The sequence below is a fragment of the Mustela putorius genome, unplaced genomic scaffold (assembly GCF_011764305.1).
Source record: "Mustela putorius furo isolate JIRA1106 unplaced genomic scaffold, ASM1176430v1.1 tig00000122_pilon_pilon_pilon, whole genome shotgun sequence".
Lineage (NCBI taxonomy): Eukaryota > Metazoa > Chordata > Mammalia > Carnivora > Mustelidae > Mustela > Mustela putorius.
The window spans coordinates 46,334-59,793 of NW_025421287.1; the positions used below are offsets into that span (position 1 = coordinate 46,334).

A 13,460-nucleotide genomic window follows, 5' to 3' on the forward strand; every position below is an offset into this window, starting at 1 on the left:
CTCCCTTTAAGACGAGAGTTACGTGACAACCGGCTGAACAATCAGAAGCGAAAATCAGACCAGAGCACACCCATCCTCCTCACTCCTTGCCCCAGAGCTCTACTCAGGCGGCGTCTGTAGCCGCGCTCTCACAGCTCTGAGAGAGAATCCAGCAGTATGGCCACCCTGTCATCCGACGAGAAGGCGCGGAAGCAACCTCAGGGTGAGGTGCCCGTAGGGCCGAAGAACAAGGTTCCCCCTGCCCCCGGCGAGGCCTATGGGGTCAGCAGCCCCGATCCCAGGGCCTCCGTCCCCTCGGTCTCGAGCGGTCTTTCTCCATCGGGTGGTGGCGCCCCACACAGTGGCACAGCAGGTTCCTCTGCCTCCGCCCTGGCTGCTGCTGTTGGCGCCATTTCGATCAACGGCGAGGGCCCGGATCTGCCCTCTACGGCTCGTGTGCAGGCGAGGGAGCGTGCCGACCTCCAGGGCGGCCGCAGTCCCCACGCCGAGCTGAGATGTGTAGTGCCCGGAGCGGGCCAAGGTCTCCAGGCCTCACACGCAGGTGGCGTGGGCGCCGTGGTGCAAGCCATGAGGGGAGTTGGCCAGGCCAGCGGGCTTCCGACCCTGCCCACGAGCCTGGGGAAAGGCCGTGGGAGGAAGCAGCTCGGCCGCAAGGAGACTGCCCAGGCTCAGAAGCCTCCAGGGTGTCGCTGTCTGTTTCCTGGGCTTCTTGCGCCTCAGTGCCCCGTGCCTTCACCGCCATCTTCTCCGGGGCCTCAGCCCAGCGGCCGTCGCCGTTCTCGGGCTTCTCCGTGGGGTCAGGCAGCCCAGCCAGGCCCTGGCCTCCGAAGTCAGGCCGGAGCACCAGGCCCAGCTCTCCGCAGTCAAGCAGCCAGGCCAGGCCCTGCCCTCAGTGGCTGCGCCACCCCGCTAGGCATTGATCATCTCAGCAGTGAATCTGAGCCAGGCCCTGCTCGCCGCCATTGCCGCCATGCACCTGAGCCAGAACCTGTTTGTCGCCGCCGCCGCGCACGCCAGCCAGGCACTGATCTCCACCGCTGCCGCCGCCGCCGCCGTCGCCGCCCGCCCAAGCCAGGCCCTGCCCCGCGAGGCTGCGCCACTCCGCCAGGCCCTGCCCCTTCTACCTACACCACCCCGCCACGCCCTCCTCTTGGCGGGCAAGCAGCCAGGCCAGGCGTTGGCCATGGAAGCTACACCGCTCCGCCAGGCCCTGCTCTCCATAGCCATGCGTCCGCGTCGGGCCCGGCCCTCCGTAGCCCTGCGCGCGGGTCCGGCCAGGCTCTTCACAGCAACGCCTCTGCACAAGGCCCTGCTGGCCGCCGCCGTCATTGCTGGTGTGTCACCCCACCAGGTCCTGCTCTTCAGAGCCCCACAACCAGGCCTGGCGAGGCCCTCTGCTGCCCCGCAGGTCTGGCTCTCAGCAGTCCTACATCCCATCCGGCTCCTCTTCGCTGCAGCGGTGCATCCTGTCGAGGTCCTATTCTCCACAACAGAGCTACCAGGCCAAGCCTTGCCCTCGAAATCCACACCTCCCCTCCGGGCCCTACTCTCTGCAGCAGCCTCACAGCCAGTCCAGGCCCTGTTCTCCGGAGCCACGCCTCCACACTGGGGCCTGCCCTCCGGAGCCATGTTACCCAGCAAAGATCAGCAGTTCACAGCCTCCCTTCTCCGCCTGGGCTAGCCGCCCAGAGCCTTTCTCCCCCTGGGTTTGCCTTAAGAAGGCTGGTCTTCCGCAGCAGCTCAAATTCACCAGATCCTGAGGTCCTGTGCTTTGCCTCCCAGCCTGGTCCTGCCATCCACGCGAGTTCCTCCTCACCATCCTCTCTTGGCGCGTTCTCTTCTCTCTTCCCTAGACGATACAGTGAGAGCTTCTCCTCCTCCTCCCCTGGGTCTCTGGGCCTGAGCCCCTGTCACTCCCCCGTGGGGTGTTGTTCTGTCCTGACCTCCTCTTCCTCCTCCTGTGTGTTTTTTTGTGGCCTGGGTTCCAGCTCCACCCCTAGCCCTGCTACCATTAGGCGCACCTTGCTGCCAGCACTTGATGCCCTGAGCCCTGTCTCTCCAGGAGAGCGGGCTGAAATAGGCAGCACACCTTACCCACCTACACCTCCTATGCTGTGACCCTCCATGAGCATCCTCATAAGACCCAAAAAAGGAACCCGCATCTCCCCACTGTCCTAAATGGGCTGCCTGCCCTGCAGTTACCTGTGAGGTTTCCAAGTTTTGTGAGCCAACAACCAATGTCCCGAGTTTTGAAACTTCCTCTCCCCAAGACTCTTCCTCCCAGCACTTACCTGCTCCTGGCCCTTGATTCCAGGGCCCCTTCTCCCTCAAAAGGGCCAGACTGCCTTTGCCCTGAATTGAGGTTCTCCCGTTCCAGGTTGCCACTTACACAATGAATTTTTGATGAATAAAATTAAAATGTTGCCTTTATTGTGTTTCATTTTTTAATGTACTGTGGGTTTTGATTGAGGTACGAAGGTTTTACAGTTGGAGAAATAGAAAACGGCTATCAGTATAATAGCTTTCATTTTGGAAGATAAGTGAGGTAAAATATTCTTTGAGTCATTTTGCCAAAATTTGAAGTGGAGGTATGTCCAAGAAGTTTTCACTAGTTACTATATATGCTTATAGTGTAAGTATTAGTACTGGGTACTGGGGTAAGACTAGGGAGCACCTTGATGGGGATTAAGGATTACAGTTTTGTGATGAGCTCTGGGTGTTGTATGTAATTGTTGAATCACTAAATTGTCTACCTGCAACTAGTATTAACACTGTATGTTAACTAGAATTTGAATGAAGACTTAAAAAAAAAAAAACAGAATAGGTGGCACCTTTAACCCAAGTTGGCTAGAGAAATGGACAGGTAGTGGCGATATCTATCCTGTGTCAGGAAAGAGGCAGTGCATGGTCAAGTATATGGGAGGAGGATAGAAGGCATTGCTAGAATCAAGACCCATGATCAGGAAGGGGGCGCAGTTCTTCCCTTCTAGAGGAAGAAATTCTTTGTTAGGAACAGTGGCTCCTGAAGGTGAGTTGGGGAGTGGGGGTGGACTTGGTGATTTTGAGTTTGTAACTGATACAGGAATGGTCCAGTGTTGGGTGAACACTGTATTAATGAATTATCCCATTATAAGAAATGTTACCTAGTTTGTGAGTAGGCATTTGAAGTTGAATGTGTGTGTGTGTGTGTGTGTAGACATACTTGGAGAGAACTAGATGGACATATACCACCGTATGAACTGGATATATATCTGGTTCCCGGAGTAACTGATGATGTGGTCTTATCTTCTATATTCTGTTTTTTTCACCTTGACCCTATGACTACTGCGATGGGACTCAACTCAGCTGCTTTCAAAATGTTAAGTTTTGGAAGCATGATAGGAAACCACATAAAGCAAATGGAGTGAAAATTACATATAAACCAAAACAGTAAAAGGAACCCTCTTTCCTTTCTTTCCCATATTTCCCACAAGGTCTGTTGCAGAAGGTAAGTTTTGGGGTCATTTTTGGGTACACATTTCACTTGGTAGGGAATCCTATATAGCCTCATAACTTCAAATATAACCTTAAGCTTGTGAATCCCAAATGTCTCTATCGGTTACCATCCTTGTGCACCAGCCACATATATCCAACTGTCTGTTGAATTCACTTGAGGTGTCTCACAGGCATCTCAAACTTCAGTCCTGAGTACTGTTCATTAGAAATAAAAATGCTAGAGGGAGGAGTAAAGATTGTCGCTCTCGCCAGCAAGAAACGACACGGAGACACGCGTGGAGGCAAACTTCTTTAATGGCTTCTTTTTATCTTCTTCCCCCTCTGGCGCAGCACAGCACGCAGCTCCCGCCGTCCCGCTCGGGTGCCGCCGCTGCCGCCACCGCCACCGCCACCAGCCGCGCGCCGCCCCTCGGCGCCCGCCGCCATGGTCCGGGCTGCGGCCCCCTCCGGCCCCCTCCGGCCCAGGCGGCCCAGCGAGGCCTGGCTCCCAGCCGGCCGGCCCCTCTACAAGTACATTCAAGCATATATACACCGGCAGCTTAGCCCGCCTAGCCAATCACCGCAGTGCTCATGCACCTCCCGCGTGAGTGGACCTAAATGAACCGCCAATCATATTCAGTCCCTTACAGCTCTTAGAGTAGGCCTCCTGTACTGGCTCCCGACAAAAGATGGCGGAGAAGGAGCAGGCTGAGACTGCATTGGGCAGCGGGAGATCAGCTAGATAGCTTATCTAAAGATTGCAAACCTACAAATCCAATGGGAGATCGAAGAGAAGAAGAACAGCAAATCTAGAAACAAAAAACCAACCACTTTCTGAAAGGTGGGACTGATGGAGAAGTGAATCCAAAGCGACGGGAAGATAGACCGCGGGGGGAGGGGCCGGCTCCCAGCAAGCAGCGGAGCAACGCAGCACTAAATCAGGACTTTCAAAAAGTCTGTTCCGGGGACAAGAGGGCGGGGAAGTAGGAGGAGGCGCCTTTTCAACCTGTACCCTAAAGTGTGTGGATTATCAACCAAAGATCACCCATGAAATCAGCCTGAGATCAGAATTATACATGTCTGGATCTCTACAGGGGCAGAAGACGCCAGTGGTTAGGTAAAGCGGAGTGGGAAAGGCGGACTGATATCGGAAGATAAACAAATGGGGGAGGGAGCCACCAGAGGTGACCGGTTGGAAAGTAATACCCCTAATACGAGCGGGAGTGCCCTGTGTCTGGGGACCAGCATTAACTTGGAGACTGGTTGAAAGCACTCCAAAAGATCAAAGGATCGCGGGGGGGGGGGGGGGGGGGGATTGTGGGAATCCAGGCAGCTAGGGACAGGGGCTTAAGTCCCCAGTCCCAGGACAGCCTCCCCTGGCGCTGAGCCAGAGAGAGTGCGGCAGAGAAACCAGGTCTTGGTCCCTAAGCCGCCAGCGCACCCGAGAACGCGTGGGGTCCGGCTCCTGTGAGGGGCTGGAAGCCTCGCCAGAGGACAGAACACGCAAGCCCTGCTATACAGCCTGAGATGCGCGTGCCCCTCATTCTCCCCTGAAAGAGGTACACAAAGGCCCGGCCAGCGCTCTGTGACCCGTGCCATTGTTTCAGAGCCTAAGACCAGAGCCCCAAACTCTCCCCTGAAAGAGGTGCGCGAAGGCCCAGCCTGGTGCTTTTTGGACCTGCGCCCCATTCTCTCTCAGAGCCTGAAAAGCGTGCGCGACCCACAGCCTCCCCTGAAAGAGGTGCGCGCAAGCTGGGCGCTCTTAGACCCAGAAAGACCAGGCACTCCCAGCCCGGGCCAGCGGGAAAATCTCAGTGTGCAGTGGCTGCTTGGAACCTCTCTGGTGGTCTGGAGCTGCCCAGACAGCCGCTGCTGCCCTGGTTTTGGGTACAAGCACAAGATCCTGCGTCCCCAGGGACCGTGACTCTAACCTGCTCTGCCAGCGACCAAGGGGGAACTTATTTGGGCTCTGCAGCCAGACTGAGGCTTCTCTCTGAGAGGGAGGTCAGGATGCAATTTGTTTTCCTCTAAAACTACAAAAAACCATCAAAAGCGGTCAAGGTGAGAGGGGAAAAAAAGTGAACAAACATAAAAACCGCCAGCGAACAAAAGCCTGAAAAAAACCAGTTTCCTCAGGGCCCAGCCCCTTAAGGGGGACGGGGCGACTTAACTCAGGGAACATCATTCACTGAAAACACACGTGGCAGGCCCTTCCCCCAGAAAACCAACGAAGAAAGGAAAAAAAAAAAAGACTACAAGAGAAGAACCACCACTACTTCTTCATAGGACAACTTTTATTTTTTAACTCGTTCCCACTATTCTGGCTCATTTTTTTTTAATATATAGATAATTTTTTAACCTATTTACCATCACAGTGAGATGTCCAGTACATCAAATTCCATAATAACCTTCTAACCTGAACTTTTTGATACATACACCTGTATTTTTCTTCTGGATTTCTATTTTTTAATTTTTTTTTTAATTTTAGTTTAGTTTAGTCTAATTTATTCCTTTTTATTTTTATTTTCTAATATTCATATAGAGTTAAACTTCAAAGTAATCCCCTTTCCCCAATCAATACTACCCCTATAGGTAAACCAATTTTTAATCCCCCTTTATCTTAGGAAAGTTGAGTCCTTTAACAAAAATATCAAGATACATCCAGGAAGAATCGAAGCAACCTTCCTTGCCCATACTGAGAATTTATAACCACTCTCCCATGTTTTTCTTCAACCATTGTTTCTGTGTTTTTCTGTTTGTCCTGATAGTATATAAATCTTACACTTGGGGTTCTTTTTGACGAGGTTCTTCCTTTATTTGCATATATTTTTTTTTCTCTTGTCATATACTTTTATCAGTCTTTGTGTGTGTCTGTTTTTGTGTGTATACTTCATAAATCTTACCTAGGGGCACATTTGGGCTGAATCTTCTCTTTCATCTTCCCTTTCTTTCCTGTCTCCCCCCACCTCTTTCTTTTTTTTTTTCTTTTTCTTTTCTTTTGTCTCTCATATGGGTGGGGAATCCTGATTACTCAGAAATGTTCCAGTGTTCACCTGGACTGCACCACGGCCGATACATCCAGCTACATCTGTTCAGTCATCTCTCACCAAAATGACTAGGAGGAGAAATGCCCAACAGGAGAAAAATACAGAGGATGGACCTTCAGCAACAGAGCTAACGGCTATCAACATAGACAATATGTCAGAAAGAGAATTCAGGCTAACAATTATCCAGGCAATAGCTAGGTTGGAGAAAGCCATGGATGACTAAACGGAATTGATGAGGGCCGAGCTGAAAGCAGCCAGAGGGGATGTTCAAAATGTTAGGGTGGAGTTAAAAGCTACCAGGGCGGAGGTTCACAATGCTCTCAATGAATTCCAATCTAATCTAAATTCTCTCACAGCTAGGGTAACTGAGACAGAAGATAGAATTAGTGATCTGGAAGACAAACAGATAGAGAGAAAGGATCAGGAGGAAACCTGGAACAAACAGCTTAGAAACCACGAAAACAGAATCAGGGAAATAAATGATGCCATGAAACGTTCCAACCTCAGTATTATTGGAGTCCCTGAAGGGGAGGAGAAAGAAAGAAGTCTAGAAGATATAGTGGAACAAGTTCTTCACGAAAATTTTCCCAATCTTGCGAATGGGAACCAGCGTTCATGTACTAGAGGCCGAAAGGTCTCCACCCAAGTTTCTACATTCCAAAAAAAGTCAAGGCACCTGATAGTTAAATCGAGGAATCATAATTGTAGGTATAATCTCTTGAAAGCCTCTAGGACAAAGAGGCTCCTTACCTACAGAGGAAAGCCCATCAGAATAACATCAGACCTGTCCACAGAGACCTGGCAAGCCAGAAAGGCTGGCAAGATATATTCAGGGCATTAAATGAGAAGAACATGCATCCAAAAATACTTTATCCAGCAAGACTGACATTCAAAATGGATGGAGAGATAAAGAGTTTTCCAAGACCGGCAAGGCTTAAAAGACTACACAATCACCAAGCTGACACTGCAGGAAATATTAAGGGGGCTTCTATAAAAGAGGAGAAATACTAAGAATAGCATTGAACAGAAATAAAGAGACAATCTACAGAAAGAAGACTTCGAAGGTAACACGATGTCAATAAAACATATCTATCAATAATCACTCTCAATGTGAATGGCCTAAATGCGCCCATAAAATGGCCCAGGGTTGCAGATTGGATAAAACGACAGGACCCATCCATATGTTGTCTACAAGAGACCCATTTTGAACCTAAAGATACACCCAGACTGAAAGTGAAGGGATGGAGAAGCATCTTTCATGCCAATGGGCCTCAAAAGAAGGCTGGGGTAGCGATTAGATTAGATAAATTAGATCAGATAAATTAGATTTTAAACTAAAGGCTGTAGTCAGAGATACAGAAGGATACTGACATCATTCTTAAAAGGACTATCTACCAAGATGATCTAACAATTGTAAATATCTATGCCCCCAATATGGGAGCAGCCAATTACATAAGAAAACTGTTAATCAAGATAGTCATTTTGATATGAATACATTAATAGTAGGAGATCTTAACACGCCTCTCTCAGAAAATGACAGATCATCAAAGCTGAAAATCAATAAAGAAACAAGAGCATTGAATGACACATTGGACCAGATGGACCTCATAGATATATACAGAACATTCCACCCTAAAACAACAGAATACTCATTCTTCTCAAGTGCACATGAAACCTTCTCCAGAATAGACCACATACTGGGTCACAAATCAGGATTCAACCGATACCAAAAGACTGAGATTATTCCCTGCATATTCTCAGATCACAATGCTTGGAAACTGGAGCTCAATCACAAGGAAAAGTTCCGAAGGAACTCAAACACCTGGAAGCTAAAAACCACTTTTCTTAAGAATGCTTGGATCAACCAGGAGATCAAAGAAGAACTGAAACAATTCATGGAAACCAATGAGAATGAAGACACTTTGGTCCAAAACCTATGGGATACAGCAAGGGCGGTCCTAAGGGGGAAATACATAGCCATCCAAGCCTCCCTCAAAAAAGTTGAAAAATCCAGAACACAGCAGCTGTCTGTACACCTTAAAGAACTGGAGAATCAACAACAAATCAAACCAGCTCCACACATAAGAAGGGAAACAATCAAGATTAGAGCTGAGATCAATGAGGTAGAAACCAGAGATACAGTAGAACGTATCAATGAAACTAGAAGCTGGTTTTTTGAAAGAATCAATAAGATCGATTAACCATTGGCCACACTAATCCAAAAGAAAAGAGAGAAAGCCCAAATTCATAAAATTATGAATGAAAAGGTAGAGATCACAACTAACACCAAGGAAGTAGAAACAATCATCAGAAGTTATCAACAGTTATATGCCAATAAGCTAAGCAACCTAGAAGAAATGGATGCATTCCTGGAAAACTATAAACTCCCAAAATTGAACCAGGAAGAAATTGACAACATGAATAGACCAATATCTAGTAATGATATTGAAGCAGTGATCAAAAACCTCCCAAAAAAACAGAGCCCAGGACCTGACGGATTCCCCGGAGAATTTCTACCAAACTTTCAAAGAAGAAATAACACCTATTCTCCTGAAGCTGTTTCAAAACATTGAAGCAGAAGGAAAACTTCCAGACTCTTTCTAGGAAGCCAGCATTACCCTGATCCCCAAACCAGGCAAAGACCCTACCCAAAAGGAGAATTTCAGACCAATATCACTGATGAGTATGGATGCTAAGATTCTCAACAAGATCCTAGCAAACAGGATCCAACTTCACATTAAAAAGATTATCCACCATGACCAGGTGGGATTCATCCCTGGGCTACAAGGATGGTTCAACATTCTCAAATCAATCAATGTGATACAACAAATTAATATGAGAAGAGAGAAGAACCACATGGTCCTCTCAATCGATGCAGAAAACAAGCATTTGACAAAATCCAGCATCCATTCCTGATTAAAACGCTTCAAAGTATAGGGATAGAGGGAACATTCCTGAACTTCATCAAATCTATCTACGAAAGACCCACAGTAAATATCATCCTCAATGGGAAAAAGCTTGCAGCCTTCCCGTTGAGATCAGGAACACGACAAGGATGCCCACTCTCACCACTCTTATTCAACATAGTATTAGAAGTCCTAGCAACAGCAATCAGACAACAAAGAGAAATAAAAGGTATCCAAATTGGCAATGAAGAAGTCAAACTCTCTCTCTTCGCAGATGACATGATTCTTTATATGGAAAACCAAAAGACTCCACCCCCAAACTATAGAACCCATACAGCAATTCAGCAACGTGGCAGGATACAAAGTCAATGTACAGAAATCAGTGGCTTTCTTATACACTGACAATGAAAATACAGAAAGGGAAATTAGAGAATCGATTCCATTTACTATAGCACCAAGAACGATAAGATACCTGGGAATAAACCTAACCAAAGAGGTAAAGGATCTGTACTCGAGGAACTACAGAACACTCATGAAAGAAATTGAAGAAGACACAAAAAGATGGAAGACCATTCCATGCTCTTGGATCCGAAGAATAAACATTGTTAAAATGTCTCTACTGCCTAGAGCAATCTATACTTTTAATGCCATTCCGATCAAAATTCCACCGGTATTCTTCAAAGAGCTGGAGCAAATAATCCAAAAATTTGTATGGAATCAGAAGAGACCCAGAATCGCTAAGGAAATGTTGAAAAACAAAAATAAAACGGGGGGCATCACGTTATCTGATTTCTAGCTTTACTACAAAGCTGTGATCACCAAGACAGCATGGTACTGGCATAAAAACAGACACATAGACCAGTGGAACAGAGTAGAGATCCCAGATATGGACCCTCAACTCTATGGGCAAATAATCTTTGACAAAGCAGGAAAAATATGGGGGGAGGAGTCAAGATGGCGGAGAAGTAGCAGGCTGAGACTACTGCAGCTAGCAGGAGATCAGCTAGATAGCTTATCTAAAGATTGCAAACACCTGCAAATCCATCGGCAGATCGAAGAGAAGAAGAACAGCAATTCTGGAAACAGAAAAACAACCACTTTATGAAAGGTAGGACTGGCGGAGACGTGAATCCAAAGCGACGGGCAGATAGACCCCGGGGGGAGGGGCCGGCTGCCGGCAAGCGGCGGAACAACGGAGCACAAAATCAGGACTTTTAAAAGTCTGTTCCACTGAGGGACATCACTCCAGAGGCTACACCGGGGCAAAGCCCACGTGGGGCCAGCGTGGCCTCAGGTCCCGCAGGGTCATAGAAGGATTGGGGGTGTCTGAGTGTCGCAGAGCTTGCGGGTATTGGAACGGGAAAACCGGCTACAGAGACAGAGCCGACAGTAATCTCATATCTCGGCGTTACCTTGAACCAGCCACAGGCTCGGTGAGCTCGGACCGCGGCCGGAGGTCAGGCAGACGGCAGTAACTGGGCGCTGTTCTCTGAGGGCGCACTGAGGAGTGGGGCCCCGGGCTCTCGGCTCCTCCGGGCCGGAGACCAGGAGGCCGCCATTTGTATTCCCGTCCTCCGGAAGCCTACAGAAAGCGCTCAGGGAAAAAAAGCTCCTGAAAGCAAACCCGAGCGGATTACTCAGCCCGGTCCCTGGTAAGGGCGGTGCAACTCCGCCTGGGGCAAAGACACTTGAGAATCACTACACCAGGACCCTCCCCCAGAAGATCAACAAGAAATCCATCCAAGACGAAGTTCACCTACCAAGGAGTGCGGTTTCAAAACCAAGGATCGCAGCGGAATTCCAGAGGAGGAGAAAGCAAAGAACGGAACTCAAGGCTTTATCCCTGTGATTTTTTTTTTGGTTGAGTCTTGCAGTTAATTTAATTTTTTTCTTTTTTATTTTTTTTTCTCGCCTTCTGGTAAAATTTTTTTTTTACTTTTACCCTTTTCTTTTTTAGCGTTTATTAACTAGTTTATCTAATATATATATTTTTTCTTTTTTATATTTTTCTTTATTTGTTTTCCTTTTTTTTAATTATTTTTTTTTCTTTTTCTTTTTTTTTTTTTTATTTTTTGCTTTCTTCCTTTTTGAACCTCATTTTATCCCCTTCCTCCCCCCTCACGATTTAGGATCTCTTCTGATTTGGTTAAAGCATATTTTCCTGGGGTTGTTGCCACCCTTTTAGTATTTTACTTCCTCCTTCATATACTCTTATCTGGACAAAATGACAAGACGGAAAAATTCACCACAAAAAAAAGCACAAGAGGCAGTCCCGAAGGCTAGGGACCTAATCAATACAGACATTGGTAATATGTCAGATCTAGAGTTCAGAATAACAATTCTCAAGGTTCTAGCCGGGCTCGAAAAAGGCATGGAAGATATTAGAGAAAACCTCTCGGGAGATATAAAAGCCCTTTCTGGAGAAATAAAAGAACTAAAATCTAACCAAGTTGAAATAAAAAAAGCTATTAATGAGGTGCAATCAAAAATGGAGGCTCTCACTGCTAGGATAAATGAGGCAGAAGAAAGAATTAGTGATATAGAAGACCAAATGACAGAGAATAAAGAAGCTGAGCAAAAGAGGGACAAACAGCTACTGGACCATGAGGGGAGAATTCGAGAGATAAGTGACACCAAAAGACAAAACAACATTAGAATAATTGGGATTCCAGAAGAAGAAGAAAGAGAGAGGGAAGCAGAAGGTATACTGGAGAGAATTATTGGGAAGAATCTCCCCAATATGGCAAAGGGAACGAGCATCAAAATTCAGGAGATTCAGAGAACGCCCCTCAAAATCAATAAGAATAGGCCCACACCCCGTCACCTAATAGTAAAATTTACAAGTCTCAGTGACAAAGAGAAAATCCTGAAAGCAGCCCGGGAAAAGAAGTCTGTAACATACAATGGTAAAAATATTAGATTGGCAGCTGACTTATCCACAGAGACCTGGCAGGCCAGAAAGAGCTGGCATGATATTTTCAGAGCACTAAACGAGAAAAACATGCAGCCAAGAATACTATATCCAGCTAGGCTATCATTGAAAATAGAAGGAGAGATTAAAACCTTCCAGGACAAACAAACACTGAAAGAATTTGCAAACACCAAACAAGCTCTACAGGAAATCTTGAAAGGGGTCCTCTAAGCAAAGAGAGAGCCTACAAGTGGTAGATCAGAAAGGAACAGAGACCATATACAGTAACAGTCACCTTACAGGCAATACAATGGCACTAAATTCATATCTCTCAATAGTTACCCTGAATGTTAATGGGCTAAATGCCCCTGTTGAAAGACACAGGGTATCAGAATGGATAAGAAAACAAAACCTATCTATATGTTGCCTCCAAGAAACTCATTTTAAGCCCGAAGACACCTCCAGATTTAAAGTGAGGGGGTGGAAAAGAATTTACCATGCTAATGGACATCAGAAGAAAGCAGGAGTGGCAATCCTTATATCAGATCAATTAGATTTTAAGCCAAAGACTATAATAAGAGATGAGGAAGGACACTATATCATACTCAAAGGGTCTGTCCAACAAGAAGATTTAACCATTTTAAATATCTATGCCCCCAACGTGGGAGCAGCCAACTATATAAACCAATTAATAACAAAATCAAAGAAACACATCAACAATAATACAATAATAGTAGGGGACTTTAACACTCCCCTCACTGAAATGGACAGGTCATCCAAGCAAAAGATCAACAAGGAAATAAAGGCCTTAAACGACACACTGGACCAGATGGACATCACAGATATATTCAGAACATTTCATCCCAAAGCAACAGAATACACATTCTACTCTAGTGCACATGGAACATTCTCCAGAATAGATCACATCCTCGGTCCTAAATCAGGACTCAACAGGTATCAAAAGATTGGGATCATTCCCTGCATATTTTCAGACCACAATGCTCTAAAGCTAGAACTCAACCACAAAAGGAAGTTTGAAAAGAACCCAAATACATGGAGACTAAACACAATCCTTCTAAAGAATGAATGGGTCAACCGGGAAATTAAAGAAGAATTGAAAAA

At 46.7% G+C, this 13,460-nt stretch overlaps 1 pseudogene; it reads left to right on the forward strand.

The window, feature by feature from the left end:
• The first annotated feature begins 2,955 nt into the window (after positions 1 to 2,955).
• The window catches only part of LOC101687535, a 91,003-nt pseudogene continuing 80,498 nt past the window's right edge, over positions 2,956 to 13,460 (forward strand).